Below are 17,501 nucleotides of genomic sequence, written 5' to 3'. Positions count from 1 at the left end.
ACTATACTATTGCCCATGAGGGCCAAAGTCATTTCTTTTGCCTCTGGTCTGGTATTTTAAATGTTAGATTAAACCGATTATAGGTCACCCTAGTGACGTCATTGAGAGTAGAGAGGGGATCTCCACACTGATCTAAAAGAGGGCCATTTGTTAAACTTTCTAGATGTAATCTTAACACTTCACTTACTGTTTTTAGCTCACTATTTGATAAGTGGTTCTTAAAATGTTGGATCTTAGAACTATGGAGATCCCAGGATACATTCAGAGAATCTGCAGATAAAGAAATTTTTAAGCTAATTATGGTAACATTTGCTTTTCACTGTATCAGTAATTATAATGGTGGTAAAATTATTGGTGTTTTGAAGCAATTCAAAGTGGTAACAACAGACTGTTACTGGTAGTCATTGTATTTTTTGCTACTGCACATTTGATATGAAACACTGGAAAACAACATGGATATTTCTCAAAACATTAAAGATGTATCTTCCTTATGATCCAGCAATTCTATTTTATGTATCTACATGAACATGCAAAACGTTAATTTGAAGGACTATATATAGCCTAGTTCATTGCATTGCTGTTTATAATAGTCAAACTATGGAAATAATATAAATGCCCAAAGACAGATGTGGTGTGTGTGTGTGTTGTGTGTATATAATTCTACATGTGATAGAATACTACTAAATTATTAAAAAGATGAACTGTTACAAATATGTACAATATAGAGAAATAAAATACATTTCAGACAAAATTAAACCAATAACAAACCCTTGAATTTTGATTGTAGACTTGAGGTTACCAGATGTGGAGGGACAAAAAATGCAGGGAGGGAACATAATGATCTATGGTAGAGGAATATGTGTGTGTTGGTGGTGGGTATGATGTTATAACAATACCTAAATGGGGTGATTTACCCCTAAATCATATACACTATGCAAGCTATTGTTAGTTCAATAAGGCAAAAAAGAAAACACTATTTGTCAATGTGTCCTTGTGAAATAATATGCTGGTATTTTTTTTTTAAAAGATTTATTTATTTGTGTATACAGAACTGGGGTACAGGCCAGAGGCTTAGGGGCGGTGAGAGGCTTCACCAGAGACAGAGTGGGGAACAGAACAGGCAGATCAACGAAGTACACTGCTGAGGGGAGCAGCGGGCGGGTCAGGAGAGGTCTCCTCCTGGGCAGGCGGGAATCGAACTCATGCGGAAGCGGCTTTAGATTCTCAGTGCTGTGCTTTAACCCGCTGCGCCACCAGGGAGGGCCTATGCTGGTATTTTTATAATATCTTCTGAATAAACATCTTTTTAAATATTCTATGTGTGATGAAAAGTAAGTATGCATACTGCAAAATGAAGTATGATGTCTCAAGCAAAAGGATTTTTTTGTGTTTGGTTGAATTTGAATTACAAACTAAACTGACCTCTTTTTCATTTAGTACTACGTTAGTATAAAAGTTTGGCATTCAAACTAGAATTATTGAGCTTTATAAGGTTTTTGACAGTATTATTAAAAAAATAAATAAAGCAACCTTGTGATTTCAAGTAAAACAACTACTTTGTATTGCTGTTGGCAGTAATCAAAATGTGAGCTTTTAAGTGAAAATAAAAATTTTGAAAAGAATTTATATGTCACCATAAGGTTTACAACTTCCCAGTACTTAAAGAAATTTCTGATGATTGTGATGGTGATATTATTAAATGAAGATCTTTAAAAATATGATACAATTAACTGTCAATAATTTGAAGATGTGCATAATTGCACCAATGCCCTAGAACATAGACAAGTTGTTCACATTCTGGTTCTAGGGCTCACTAGATGTCTAAAGTGACATGTGGTTTAGTTTAAATTGCAATTATCTATTCACAAAATGGATCTAATAGATTTGCTTTTCAAAAAAATGTGAATATTAAATGAAATGATATTAAGTTAGTACATTGTTGGAACTCAACAAATGTTGCCACTATTTTATTAATATATTTGTGGTCACTATACCTGTTTTATGGGAATTTTAGAGATTAAACAATAAAATAATAGAAAACTCAAAATGATATATTTTTCATTTCTATTTCTTCTTTAAAAAATATTTATTTTATTTTTGCATAGAAGAGCTGGGGTTTAGGCCAGAGGTATGGTGTGTGTGTGTGTGTGTGAGAGAGAGAGAGAGAGAGAGAGAGAGAGAGAGAGAGAGGAGCAGGGGGTGAGACAGGAACTAGCTTTGCCAGATGGGTCACCTCCCTGCCGGGGCTCATACTCAGACCATAGCAGTGATAGCACTAAGCTTTACCAAACTAGACCACCAGGGAGGCCCACTCTTCCTCCTTTTTCTTCCTCTTCCCTACTGCTAACCAAAACTAAAATAGAATATGCATTTCGCAACCGAATCTGGTCAAGAAAACAGAAACACCTGCTTTTTAAACAAATAAAATGTAAAGATAGGTTAAAGAGCTTTTGAAGACCTGCTGTTTCAGAGAGATAGGGCCTACAGAATGTAGCTCCACTGTGGAATTGGGCAACAAGATGAAGATTGAGATTAATAGGTACAAAGAAGGACTCTGCATACTAACATCCCTATTTCCTGGAGTGCTGCTGTGCAGCAAGTGTTGGTATCTCAGGCACTCAATGGAGAGACATCAGGTAGCTCAAATTCAAGTATCTTAGGAAAGGACATGAAGGGCCTTATGCTGGCAGCTTGAAAAATCTGTAGACAGAAACTGGTTTCTTCTCACAGGATAAACAATGATAGCTAAGGTAATTTGGCAGTGAATGAACTTGAGGGAATTAGCCCACACGCCCTTTCTCTTGCTCCATGTTCCTAATCCACCAACCTCCCACCAGTGTCCCCTCTAGAACACCTGACAGGAAGTCAGCTGGCAATGTGTGCAGAAACCCAGCCCCCAAATCTTAAGCAGATATAGAATATGAGACAGCTTAAAAGCTGACAAAATCCTGAGTTGACCTCTACTGAGAGGGAAATTAGAACAGTTTTCTTTTTTCAGAGTCTGTAACTACAGTCAGCCTATCAAAAAGATCCGAATCGTCAGTATTATTTAATGGGCCAGTGAACTCATTTTCATGTGTAGTTTTTGGGATAAAAGTCTCACTTGTACCATCTAGTATAACTGTAATTAATATTTTTTGCAGAAATAGAGGAAGTTACCAGGAGAGCCAAAGCAACAGAATTTTTTCTAAAATGACTAATTTAAAATTAATCACTATGACTTGAGATGTTTCACACAATCAGGTATTCAGTACTCTCATTAGTGTGATTTGCATAACCAAGGATTTATTTAATTTTTTGGTAGCGGGTTCTATTGTAATGAAACCAATATAGTTATTAAAAGGCTTGATCTAAGCTGATAGATAAATGTGATTTCACTGTATTTTATGTGATTGCAGAACAACTTCTTATAATAAATTAGACATGTAATGTGTATTTATCTGTATGTGTGAAAGGGAGATCTCTATGAATAACAACCTTTAAGATTGCTAAATTGTTGTAACAAAGTATAATACCTGGTAAACTTGATCATATCTTAATTGCAAAACTGCCAAGGCTTGTGCATGTGTGCATATACATCCGTATTGCTTTTTGTATTTTTATATTTTAATTTGTTGTAGTCTTATTTAGAGAGATATCCACAGCACTTTAAAAGAGAAAAGCAGTGCTATTCAAATTATCTTTCTTTTTCTGACATACTTGCTCTCATTTCTTTATTATTTATAAGCTATATTGATACTTAGATATTTTATTTTAAAACTGGGTGAAATTACTCAGCTTGATGTGGAAAATTTTAATATCCTTATTACTGTTTTCTAATCTCAATTTAAGATTGATATTGGATAAATGGGTAATGAAATCCACCATGTGGAAATACCAGCAAGAGTATTTAACCAGAGCTGGATACATTAGTTGAGATGGTGAATCTGAATCTTGAAAGTGTATAACTTTTTTTTTTTTTCATACATGGAGCAAAAGCAGTCAAGTGAAAATGACAATGGGAAGTCTGAAGTTAGAAATGTTGCAAGGAACTAACTTTGTTTTTCCACTGCCCAAGTGTTTTTTTTTTTTTTTTTCCAGTTAGGGAATTTGATGGAGATGGTTTCAAGATGTAGAACTCTTATGTATGAAGTGTCCTAATGAAGTTGGAGCATCTACGGTGAAATTGCTTCATGTATTGGTAAGATAAATGATTCTTTTATATTTACAGTTGGCAAAAGTAATGATATGTGTGTGTGTGCTTGTGCGTGTAAATAAAAATTAGAAAGACCTAATCTTCCTACTTTAAACTCATTTAGAATTTGTAATTGCCTTCTCTCAAATAGAAAATTGAAATGAAGGAATTTCCTCTATGTTTTCACTAGTCTTAGAAAGAAAAAAAATATTTCTGTAAGTCACTGACAAATTACATATATGATGATATTTCAACAAAACTGAAATTTATAGGAAAACTGACATAGAAAATATGTACTATGGTTTTCTCTTATTATTATTTATACATATAGAATAGGGGTGCGGGTCAGAGGTGCAGGGGGTGAGAAGATTCCCCAGAGACAGAGTGGGGAGCAGAAAAATTGACAGAGTATACTGCTGAGGGGAGCAGGGGGTAAGACAGGAGACTGTTGTGCCATGTAGGTCATCTCCCCACTGGGGATGGGCCTTGAACTTTAGCAGCTGTGGCTTGCTTGTATTGCTGTAGTTTAGCCTGTTGAGCCAACAGAGAAGGACTATACTATGATTTTCTTATTCACCTTTGCTATAAAATGAAAATATTTAGAAAGCTTTCTCTATACAAATACCCTCATCTGGCTGATGAAACTGTTTGATGGAATTAGTAATTAGATAGATAGATGATAGAAAGATAGATAGATAGGTAGATAGATTATTACTTATAAGTAACTCAAGAAATTTAATTATCATTTCACTTTTCTGTTAATTGAGCCATGAAATTATTATTATAAGATTCCATTAAAGTAAGAGATAATATATCTCAAGTTCCTACAACTGTCTGACACACAGTAGGTACCAATAAACAGAAGCCATATGAAAAACCTTATAGTTGAGAATTATGAAACTATAAAACCATAATTTAGTGTTCTCTACTCATGAAGATTTTTAATTGTATAAATAGTTATGTTAAAATCACTATATTCTACATTATGTAATCTTAGGTTGGAATGCATTTTTATTTATATAGAGACATTTGTTTGGAGCAATTACAGGTTTCACTCAGCAGTTGGTTAACATTCGGAGTTATAATATGCTTTGGAAGCATTAGTTAATACATGATTGACCATATGATCATTTGTTTAGAAACTCAGAAATGCTACTGGATTTAGTTTATATAGATATCCTACCTGGAAATTTTCCAATGAATTTTCCATAGTGAATACAAACCAGATACCCTCTCTGTTTCTGAGCAAATCTCCTAAGTCAGATTTGGTTGTGTTTTCAACAGTGTCACTTGGCAGTCTGTAGGACATTTTCTCAATGAGCTTTGTTTATGAATCTTACTTCTATGATGGTAATGATCAACAACATTCCTGTACAAATAGAAACTCACCCATTGAGTTTCTGTGTTTGTGAAATAAATAAAAGACAACTTTCTATGTTGAGGTTCTGGGAATCTTGAAATCTTTGAATTCTAATGCAAGTTTTTGCTTGTCATATGATAAAGTAGAAGTCCATGGAATTAATGAATGCAATCTAGGTATTAAGGTAGGATATCAAACACATATAAAAGGTTCTCCCAAAACAACATGGGAAGAAAACATAGGCCGTTCATTACTTGGACTATTTTTAATTAGTTTTCATTCTAATAACACCAGCAAAATTCTCCCTGCATCTCCTCTTCTGCATTACCTCTCAATTCAAGAGTTTTGCATTTGGACATATACTCCAAAGCAGACTATCTCAAATTCCTGCTTTGCACCCAGCCTCAAATTGAGTTAAAAATACTTTGTTGTTTCTTGGGATACGATTTTTATTACTTAGGGCCTCATTTTCTATTTCCCTCTCCCCCCGTAATAACCCAATATTTGCTTCATATCTTACTATAAGTTAGTGATTAAGTTTTTTAGCCTCCTTTAGTCTTAGTATTGCCATCCTACTATCAGAATCATAGCAGCTACATCACATACTTTTTAAGGATTGTAAAGATTATGTGTAATCTACTAATTAGGATGTTGATGATGATTTCTATATCTTATAGATCTCTAGATTTAGATCTACCAATAGCTTTACTAACATATGAACCCCCAAATACTAATCAAGCATCTCAAGGGCAAAATTGCTTCAAAAGATTGGAGAGACTCCGGAAAATGGTGTGTGGGTTCAAGGAAATTGCAACTTGTTCATAAGTACCAAAAAAGAAAAACAAAAAAAAGCCTTTATTTAATAGTATCAAGCGAGGGGGAATAGACCTTTATTTAAGATTTGTTCATATTGTTATGGTATGATATGATAATATGCCTCTATCATTAACTTTTCATATTTTGTAAATTCAGGCCCATAGTGTGAGCTGTTTACAATAGGTAGAAGATCATATTCAGCATTTGTGCTACAAGGTGCTCTTATCAAGATTCTACTTCTATGGAGTTGTTTGGGATTGTGTCCTACAAATCTATGGTTTTAAACATGATTATTTAGAAACAAGAGTAATTCTGGTATTCCACACTCATTGTCACTTAATACTTTTCACGAAAATTTAAAAGTTTGACACAATAGTTCTGGAGATTTATTTTTATTGACTTCATTTAGTAATTATTAAGACAGATTGCTAACAGTTACCAATAATAATTCTCTACACTTATTATTCACAATAACTTTGATTCCTTTAATATAAATATTGATAGAATAAATAAGTAGAAAACAATGCTATCCATGTTAATAATACAGGGGATTCTGGTTGGGTCAGCAAATCTTATTCTCGTCCTTCTCAGTAATTAGCCTTCCCAGTTTACAGATTAATAAAAATTGATTTATGGTATTGGTTCATCAAGTTATGGAAATAGGAAAAGACAGGGCCATGAGTCAATTTTAGCATCAAGATGTTGTAGAACTGGTACAGCTGCTTCCTAATCCTGAGATAATTCAGGTTTCAGTTATGAAAGGTTTTGTTTTATGGCAGCCAACAGCATAAGCACATATGGGGACAATCAGTCTGTATTTGTTTTGTTTAAGCTCCTGAACACTTAATTCACTATCACCCACTGAGTTAGAATAGACTTCATTTGCTGTATAAAATGTTCAGAAGGAAAATTTTCCAAAAAATGTCTCAAGTATCTTCTGCAAATTCTTTTGTTTTCATCAATGTGCTCATTGATTGATTTTCATCAGTTTTGCAAAGTGCTTGAATATTCTGTCTCAAGGAAATCAGCTGTCATGGATTTACCTTAATAACAAGGTATATGATCTTCTCTCTCTCTCTCTCTTTACCTTCCACCATCCCCCCTTCATTCCTCCCTCCCTCCCTCCCTCTCTCCTACCACACACTCACTTATTTATCATCTCTATGTATATCTCTATTAGTGGGACATGAGCTGTGTTAACATGTGTAATTTATTCCAGGTCATATTATTACAGGGTGCTTGCACATACGTGTTTTCCTCTTTGTGTCTCTAGTGACATGGAAAATGAATGTTGGGTGGAATGTTCTGATGAGCTATTCTGAATGTAGAACAACAACATAGAAGCATCCTGATTTCTTTGCTTAATTTATAGAACAGTCTTTCTGTACTGAATGTTATATGAAAGACAAATAAGCTAGATATGTTAAATCACTGCTATTAAGCCATTTTCCATGGTAAATTATTATCATGAATTATTGTATTCTTCCATAAAAGTGTACATGTATATTTTACATACACCACTACAAAATTTGAGTTTTAGAAACAAAACAATAGAGGAGAAAAATTCTCAGTTATGCTGGATGGGAGGAGAGAGGCTATGATGAGAAGATGTTTTTTTTTTTTTTAAAGATTTATTTATTTATTCGTACAGAACTGGGGTACAGGCCAGAGATGCGGAGGGTGAGAGGATTCACCAGAGACAGAGCTGGAAGCAGAACAGGCAGATCTACGAAGTACACTGCTGAGGGGAGCAGCGTGCGGGTCAGGAGAGGTCTGCCATGCCATGTGGTCGCCTCCGGGGCAGGCAGGAATCGAACTCATGCGGAAGTGGCATAGTTTCTTAGTGCAGTGCTTTAACCCGGTGCGCCACCAGGGAGGGCCTGATGAGAAGATGTTTTGTGGAGATTTTACTTCAGTGAATTTGAGTTCAGTGCATCTACTGAAATTTGAAAAATGAGGAGACAGACTAAAGCATATTAAATGACTAGATCCTCTTTACTATAAGTGGTCCAATGGGATTAATTTATGAATGAACTTTTAGCTTTCCACCTCTACTTCATAATTTCTCCTCTTCCATTTTGCAAAACAAAGGGATGCTTTTCACTTTGTTCTTACTTATAAGAGTATGCCATTCTGAGAAGTAGGAAATTCAAGGATGATCAACCAAGGAAGATTGCAGAATAAACTATTATTCCCAGAGGAGTACTTCTAGGAGCAAAACTAGGTATTCAGAGAAGAAATAAAGGGAACCATTTTGTTTCAATCTACCTGTTTTCTGCTACATGACCAGCCATCTGTCCATCCACCTTACCTTTCTTCGACTCCGTCTGTTTAAGATTGGTTTCAAACAGCCATATACCTAAGTCTTAGGGTACATATCCTTAAAGAACATATAAAGTTTGCAATAAGCTGTAAATTATATGCTTTGGAGCCAGACAAATATACACTAAATTTGTGTTTGATGTCAATTTCAAAAATATGGGGGATTGTTGTGTGTGCTATTTTTTTCTTCAAATGCTTTCAAAGAAAAAAAAAATGCAGAAGCCCTCTTCTCTAGAGCAGTCATTCCTCTAGGAAACTGTTGAAGAAGGTAGGAGGACAGCTATCCCATGTCTCTATCCTGCACCAGATTCCCTACCTCCAAGAATTTTCTGACTTATTTTGAGGTTGCTGGGTAGCTCAAACATTTTAGTCAACTCTTTGAAGTTAACTGTCATCCAAGTATTTTGAATATCCTAATTATCATGTTAATTTTACCACCATTTTTATTGAAGAAATAAATATATAACAAAGGCATTAATTTTATCTGAATTAAAATATGTACTAAAAAAGTTTCAGAACATGGCCCTCCCTGGTGGTGCAGCAGGTTAAAGCACAGCACTAAGAGGCTTAAGCTACTTGGGCATGAGTTCGATCCCCGCCTGCCCCGGAGGTGACCACATGGCGTGGCAGACCTCTTCTGGCCCGCCCGCTGCCCCCCTCAGCAGTGTACTTCAGCGATCTGCCTGTTCTGCTCCCTGCTCTGTCTCTGGTGAATCCTCTCACCCTCTGCATCTCTGGCCTGTACCCCAGTTCTGTATGAATAAATAAATAAATAAATCTTTAAAAAAAAAGTTTCAGAACACATGCATTAGAAAAACAAATAGTGAATTATTTATTTTGGTGTAGATTGCAAAATGACAAAATATTTAGATATTCTTTAAGAACACGAGAGAACTTATAGTGTTATAATTCTATGTGTTTGGTTTTGAATTTTTAAATTCTGATCTGTTGAGCTTATTTTATCTTGCATGGTTTTATCACACATAGTATTAAAGAAATTAATTGCACACTATCAATAGCATGTAAGTGTCAAGAAGGCACTAGTGGTGGTGTCATTATATATTGCTCTAAGCTATATAAATAATTGAGAAAGAAATATGAATGTGTTTCTTCTTAGTTTTGAAGGATGCCATTAAAATTGTGATTGCAACATAATTAAATCTGTATATCTAGATGTTAATAAATACCCTGTTCTCTTAGATCAACTGACACTGGTCATAATCCCTAAGCTTTTTTAATAGCATTTGTGGCTAATGGTTAGCTTGATAACTTTCAAGAGAATGCTGCTACTTTATATCCCATATTAAACCCTGTTACTGAATCAGCTTATTTTCCTTTAGCTAATTTTTTCCTTTTTCATTCTCTCTCTCCTACTCTTTGGAGTGAAGAGGTAAATATAAGTGTTCTTTTTTTAAAGATGCATTTGTAAATTTTCTTTTCAAGGCCATTTAAAGCAGAAAGTACATAAATAAAACTAATTGCATAACTCTCTAGGTACATGTCAAAATCTTGCCATGTTCAGTCCCTATAATTGGCATTGTATATTCAAAGTCAGTTCTGCAAACAGCAGGAACACAGGCTATATGAGAGCTGCCTGTTAAATAGGGACACTTTGCAGTAATGGAAGGTCTGTCAGCAATACTTCATAGTGACAGCAGCCACTAACCCAGAGCCTTACACGCCCACTGTTCCCATTCCTATTTCTTACATATATATATACACACACAAACCTTTTTGGCCTGTTTTCTGATTGCATTAACTATTGCAATATTGTTAGGTATCTTGACTTACAATCAGGTCAGAAAACTGTGTTAGAGTAATTCTAATTTTTATATCAAACAAAACCCAACATATGCTATACCTTTAGAACAATCAAATAGTATTCCTAAATCAGTTAAAATCAAGACAAAGGCAGCTTCTATAGTGACAGTTCATTTAAGCAGAGATTCAAAGATCTAGATTCCTTTTGTCTGTGACTTGCTATTGTCAAAATGTGACTTTTTACTGCTTTAGTTAGTTGTGGAGAAGCCATAAAGAAGTTCTTATAGGATAGGTCCTGAATCAATGTACCACACTTTGCTATATTCCATTGTCGAAACCCACCAATGTAGTAAAGGCAGGGGGATATCACTTACTGTGTATTTTGGAGGAAGAAACCATAGTTTTAACAACTAATTTGTCTCTGCCAAGCAGCAGATAGCCCTTTTGAAAATGCAGTTATCAATAATTGTAATGAGGGGAAGAATAAGACCAAAATTGAAGGCAGACACAGGCAGTGAAAAAAAAGTAAAATGTGACAAAATAATCCATAGCTATAATTATATTGATTAGCTGATGCAGAACAAAACATACAGATTAGTTTTGCAACTATTGACAAATTAAACATATTAATAAGATAGAACATTTATTTTTAAACCCTTCAAGAAGCAGTTCTGTAAACCAATAACTAATCCCATTATCATATTTACAATTTTATGAGAACATAACTGGGGGAATGATTACCTCTGTGAGAGAGATCAGAGGAAACCACATAGAGGTGACATCATTTAATCTGAGGTTGAAAGTATGAATCTTTTCCCACAGAAGAGAAATTTTTAGGGAATACTTAAATTCATGGTCAAATATAAGACAAAGCCTGACCATGAAGGGATAGGAAAGAATATGATAGTAGGAGAAATAGAAAGCTCTTTAGCATGAATGGAGATAGAATCTTTATAATAGGACACAGAGACCTGCGGAAGTTAGTTTACAAATTACTGCAATCTCAAGAGTGAATGTAGTAGTAGGTTTTGAGGTAGGTGTTTGTAGAGAAAAGAGTGAATGACCTCCCTCTTTGTCAAGTTTTCATGTGTCACTAGGTTGCAAAGGAAATCATCACATGTCCCTTTAAGATTTTCTGTGCCTGCAAAAAATCAAACAAGCATCAGAAAGATTAGTAAAAATACAAGTCAGAAAAGAAGTTTAATAACGTGTGCTTCTTGCAAACATCTCAGAGAGCCAGCATCACAAGAAATTGATCACATACTTTTAATTGTCATTTTAAATAGCTCAGTTAAACTGGAATTTGGGGTGGAGAAAGTAGAGCCAGTTAGGGAGATTAGTAGAGAAGGCACAGTAGATAGAATTATTCAGAGTAAGTTCTGACTCCTACAATTCAAAGAAATATGGGGGTTAGGTCTTTCCAGACACATTTGTAAATCTATGCAGAGATTTATAGGTAAATATATTTTTCAGAAGTACCTTCCACTCTGTTTGTAGAGCTCCTCCCATAAATCCAATTTTTTTTTCAAAAAGGTATATTTTGAGGTGGCAAGTATTTGCTACTCCATAACTGTTAACACTCTCAGTCTTTAGTTGTCTTCTAAATGAAAACCTGTGGTGACTCTTTCTGTACTATACATGTTTCTAGGGAATTGTGAAAGGGATAAAGGGATACAAATAGAATTTGATGAAGTAAAGTTGAGTGCAGGGATGTTATAAAAATACAATTTTTATTGGATTTTAAATATAAATTGACTTTACATAAGTCTGGCAGAGCACAATGTCTGTCTTGCTATGTAACAGGCTCTATAGGGGTTTAATTTGTACCTGAGATCTTTTGTTTCTTAACATTTGCATTTTAGAGAAAGAAAATTCATGAAGCCTATAGATGCAAATTATTATTGCATGTGTCATAATATATACTATAAACTGTTTACAGTAAATGTGAAAGCAAGTGATAAATTGAAGAAGAAATAGTTAGCAAAAATGAACTAGAATTTAAAGATTTGGAAAATTCTCAGCCTGTCAAAATGAGACAGATTGTTTTAGTGAGAATCCAAGCATGTGACGGAAATATCACTCAGTCATCTCTCAGTGGATAAAAAGCAGTTATCTCTGTATAACTCTGAATAGGTGTTCATTTATATATGCTTAGATGCTGCTAGTTTGGATTAAAGAGGACAGAGATGCAATGAAATGAAGGCAGATTTTGGGGTTCCTGAGGTTCAACAGTACAAGACAATAGAATTATATATTATTCAGTTTTGAACATACCTTACACTTAAAGGAAAAGGAAGAATGATTCTGAGGGCAATTTAACTATCAGATCTATTAACTGATGCTGATATGTGTGTTTTATTATAATGATGTAAGTGATAACACTGTTTAAGCGCACATAATAAATATCATCATTATAAAGCTATCATATTTTGGTGACCTTCTATTTTCACTAACATCACTAACAACACAAGACTTTTTTTTAAGACATCACACCATTGTCGAAGTATCTTCCTTTAGAATTCTCATAGATAGGATTTTGTTCTTTCTACTGACTCATTGCTATAAAAGCATCTGAACATCAGGCTGTCTTTGATGGTATTTTCTCCAGAAAGTGGAAGGGAATTAGTTTCCAAATGACAACTTTGAATATATATCTGAAAGATTAATAGATACTAATATATTAATATTGTGAAAAACTATTTGCATTGTTAAAGCACAAGTGAATATCCCCCACTTCCTGGTTTCTCTCAAGCCAAATGAGCAAACAAATCAGCATCAGGCATATTAGTGGGGGAAAAAAACAATTTAATTACCTCCGTATGGAGAATTTATAGCATTTATAGCATTGTAAATTCTAAAGGAAATGGGATGAATGAGGTGAGATAAAGAATGGGTTAGTATCCTATGGCTTCAATGATAGAGAAGGGGCACTCACAAGAGTAGGAACAGACATATCCTTGCCTCTAGATGTTAGTTTTGTCTTAAGATAAATTTCACCAGTAAAAAGAAGGTGATTTCTGAAGTTGTTCCTTTAGAATCTGTCTTTGCAAAAGTATCTATAGGTTTTTTCTCAATATGCTTATGGTAGGCTTCTTCCATCCAATAAGTGTTATTTGATATGATAAACAATGTCAAACAAGGCCTAGTGAACCTCTGCATAGCAGATTATTTTAAATCCAGATGAGCAATCACTACTTCTTTTTCTTATCACCTAGAAGAATGTTGTTTGGGGTGTACCTTCCTTGTATAGGTTTATCAGTGGACATGACCTCCGTATTTGAGAAACACATCTTTCTTTACTCTCAGAATAAAAGAATGAGATGATCTTCTTACTGTCATGAGAAATCTCCCTTTGCTTCCTCCTTAATGCTATAGGTTCTTAAATACAATGTATTTATCCCTAGTCTCCCCATTTTACTTGTGAATTCTCTGCTATGTGAATTCTCTGCGCACATGTTATTAAATTTTAACTTTTTCTCCTATTAATCTGTCTGACTTGCTTGTTTATCAATTCAGCCTCAGAAAAACCTAGAGAGGATGAGGGAGATTTCCTATTGAGTCTGAGCCCTGACATCCTTATATATCAGTAGTATGTGTTCTTTCAGGTTAATGGTAACAGTTTTTCTCAAGGCCCACAGGGCCTAATTCACCTTAGATCCACATGCCATGTTGACATGTATTAGAAAAAGTCTACTCTAGAAATCTTGGGGAAAAAAATGGCCAAACATTTTGGGAAAAGCTATCCTATAGTATTAAGTGGTTAAAAGGTCTGAATCATGACAGAAATTTTAAGGACTTAATAATAATCTTACTCAGGTTGGGTTTCATGCCTTTTTCTCTATTGTTCTCTGTCTCTATGGAACAAAATACTTATTTTCTCTAATATGTACTATTTTTATACCTTTTAATTAGCTACTAGAATATGGCACTTTTATTGTTTCTTTAACATAGTCTAGCTGTCCCTTTTTTTTTTTCTAATATGGCAAGTCTTTTTTAATTCTCTTCATGTTGAGTATTATTTAAGCAATTCTTCTAACTACAGACATAGATTTTAATTTCTAGCAAACAACTGAGCTATAGAGTAACCAAAAAAGCTTAACAATAAGAAATACTTTTCAAAGATGTTAAAATTATAACGGAAATTTTTAGAAAATACATTATAATTAATATTTATGACTCTAGAACATATATCATTAACAATTAGGTTTAGATAGAGCTTATGATGGCTTATTACCAAATAGATATCAATAGATTCCTCACTGCATCACTGCTATGCATATGAATATATTATGAAGTTATATGTTCATTTTTAGGCAAATATAATAATTTTGTATACATCAAATTTATCATAATGCATTATTTAGGATTTATATTGCTTCTTTCCTACTTTCCCACACTAAATCTTTTTTTATATCTTAATTTACAGGAATATGACAAAAAAGTGTAAGAAATAAATTAGGTCACAGAATACTGTACCAAGATCTCTTTTTAGCACAGGATGACTTGACATTTCAGGGTTTGAGATAACTGGTAACTAAATCTGTGTCTGTAGATAGATCATGCTGTTACCAACATGAATATCCAAATAGTTGTAAAGCTATTTGGGTATTTGAAAAATTAAATCCTTTATCATATATAACATATCAACCCCTTAATATCAGTTGCTAAAATTATCTCACAGGAATTTGTAGTTCAGAACACACACATGCACACATACACATACACACGTCCTTTTAAATACTTTGTTTTGGGTATCTAACCTTAAACTATAATTTTTTTAAGATTTATTTATTTATGTATACAGAACTGAGGTATAGGTCAGAGTTGCAGGGGTGGTGAGAGGATTCATCAGAGACAGAGTGGGGAGCAGAACAGGCCGATAGATGAAGTACACTGCTGAGGGGATCAGTGGGCAGGTCAGGAGGGGTCTGCCAGGCCATGGTTCACCTCCGGGGCAGGGATGGAATTCATGCTGAAGAGGCTTTAGTTTCTCAGTGCTATGCTTTAATCTGCTGCACCACCAGAGAGGTCCCACCTTAAACTATTTTTAAAACAATATGTTAAGATCAGTCTTCATGGGTGTAATTATCTTGAATTTTGCTATGTTTTTCACTTAAAATATAAAATTATTAGACAATGGAATATTTCTTTAGCAAAATCAAAACCAGTGTCAAATCTGAGATCTTTGAAAACAGAGAACATTCCACATTAAATGAACAGCATTGTTATCATGATGGATTTACTCAGCAGACAATATCTCCATTACAAAGGCAATCTGAATTAATCTGAAATTGAATCAACCCTTGAACAACATGAAGCAATTTTAGATTAAGACATATAAATATAAATATCATGCTATAAACTTTAAATCAAATTCAAAATAAATGGAAATCTCTATTGTCTTTTATTGTTTTATCTTTTATACCTTTCTTTATTTCAAAGAGCAAAGTTATAGGAGGTTTGTTTTTAGTGTATGGACATGAATATTGGATCCCTCTATAACAAACCAAAGATACATTCATATCTATTGTAATTGAACTTTCAGCCCTTCTTTTTTTTTAAAGATATATATATATATATGTATATAAGATATATATTTATATATATATTTGGATTATTAAAAAATCCAAATACCTTTTATTTCATATGCATATATATATATACATATATATACATATTTATTTCATATGCATATATATACATATACATATATATATACATATGAAATAAAAGGTATTTGGATTTTTTTAATAATCAAAAGCATTTCCTTCTCCTTTTCCATAAAGTTCCCTTCTTATTATATTCAGTATGAAATTGTTTAAAGCCTGTAACAGAAAGGAAAGGACAAGTTATTAATCTATTTGTCAGTCAAAGTGAATTAAAAAGATGCATAGAGGTGGGCATTTATCTGATGAACTCTTAACTCAAATTAGTCATTTGGAGACTTTTAAAAGAGACTCGTTAGCCACTATCTGGGCATTCTGCCTTTAGGTTCTGTTTTGTAGAAGTGTTATATTTTCTTAAAAGATAGCATCCTTGATCAGCCTAAACCAATGTTGAAAGTCATGTGTGTGTCAAAAATGATTTAAAGAGGAATAAAGTAAGGCTTGGTGACCAAAGTCAGTTATTTGTAAAAAGAGTTGGCATTTTCACACATCTAAATGTATTTTTCAGTGAAATCTTCACATTGGCCAGGAGAAACTTACACTTTTTTGAGTCTTTCCCTATTCTCTACCCACACAGAATATTTTTGCACACTAATAAAATCTTTAGTGCCCTGTACAACCTATCCCTTGCCCTCACAAGGGTATTCATACATACATACATTCCCTTGTCTCCTTTTGCTACTGTTAACCATATCGGAAAATAGTAGGGATATACCTTTTATCAAGAAATAGTTTAGAAGTAAATAGCAACTGTTAACTGAGGAGACTAAAAGTTCTGCTTTGAAGAGAAGCCTTCAAATCAGGTATTGAGATTAGGTGTAAGCTCAGAAAGCTGGCTAACCAGTGCAGCAGTTGGGGGGTGACTTTATGAGAATTTTATTTTACCAAGATCTCCCTAGCAGTGTCTGGAGAATAGACTGAAGAAGGGTAGCAAACAAACTGTGTAGCATAGTGTTAATTGTATATGAAAGAAGTAATTAAGGTTTCAAGTAAAGCAGTAACGATGAAACTAGAGCATAAATACTAGAACTGAGAAATATTTAGGTGGTGCATTTATTAGCTTTGTAACAATATTTTGAGTGGGAGGTAGATTAGAATGAGTTCCTGGTTTTTGGTTTAATTAGAATGATATAGAAGGAAGCATAGGCTTAGTTAGAAAAAAGTTATGTTTGAGGGGCTTATAACTAAAGGAAACATTCTAGAATTTCAGAAAATTCTGAAGTGACTTAAAGATTTGAAAGCCTGTTTAAAAAATCTGAATGGTTGGTGCGGAGGGCCTTGACCAGCAAGGCGAGGGGGTAGAGCCCTAGGGACAGCGCAAGGAAGAAGGCAAAAATGGAGACACGTGCGAGTACGCTTTATTCTTACAACAGTCATATATATATATATATATATATATATA

General features: G+C 34.0%; 1 protein-coding gene across 2 annotated transcripts in view; it reads left to right on the top strand.

The window, feature by feature from the left end:
• The window catches only part of LINGO2 (leucine rich repeat and Ig domain containing 2), a 1,074,912-nt gene that overhangs the window by 214,313 nt on the left and 843,098 nt on the right, over positions 1–17,501 (top strand). For both annotated transcript variants that reach the window (XM_012721335.1, XM_004677707.2), the window contains exon 2: positions 4,081–4,180. The gene's annotated coding sequence lies outside the window, so the exon portion shown is untranslated. The remainder of the gene's footprint in view (positions 1–4,080; positions 4,181–17,501) is intronic.

Source organism: Condylura cristata, unplaced genomic scaffold (assembly GCF_000260355.1).
Source record: "Condylura cristata isolate star-nosed mole 26May11 unplaced genomic scaffold, ConCri1.0 scaffold00006, whole genome shotgun sequence".
Taxonomy (NCBI): domain Eukaryota; kingdom Metazoa; phylum Chordata; class Mammalia; order Eulipotyphla; family Talpidae; genus Condylura; species Condylura cristata.
Note: the sequence above shows the minus strand (reverse complement) of the source record. Positions and strands in the feature narration are given on the sequence as shown.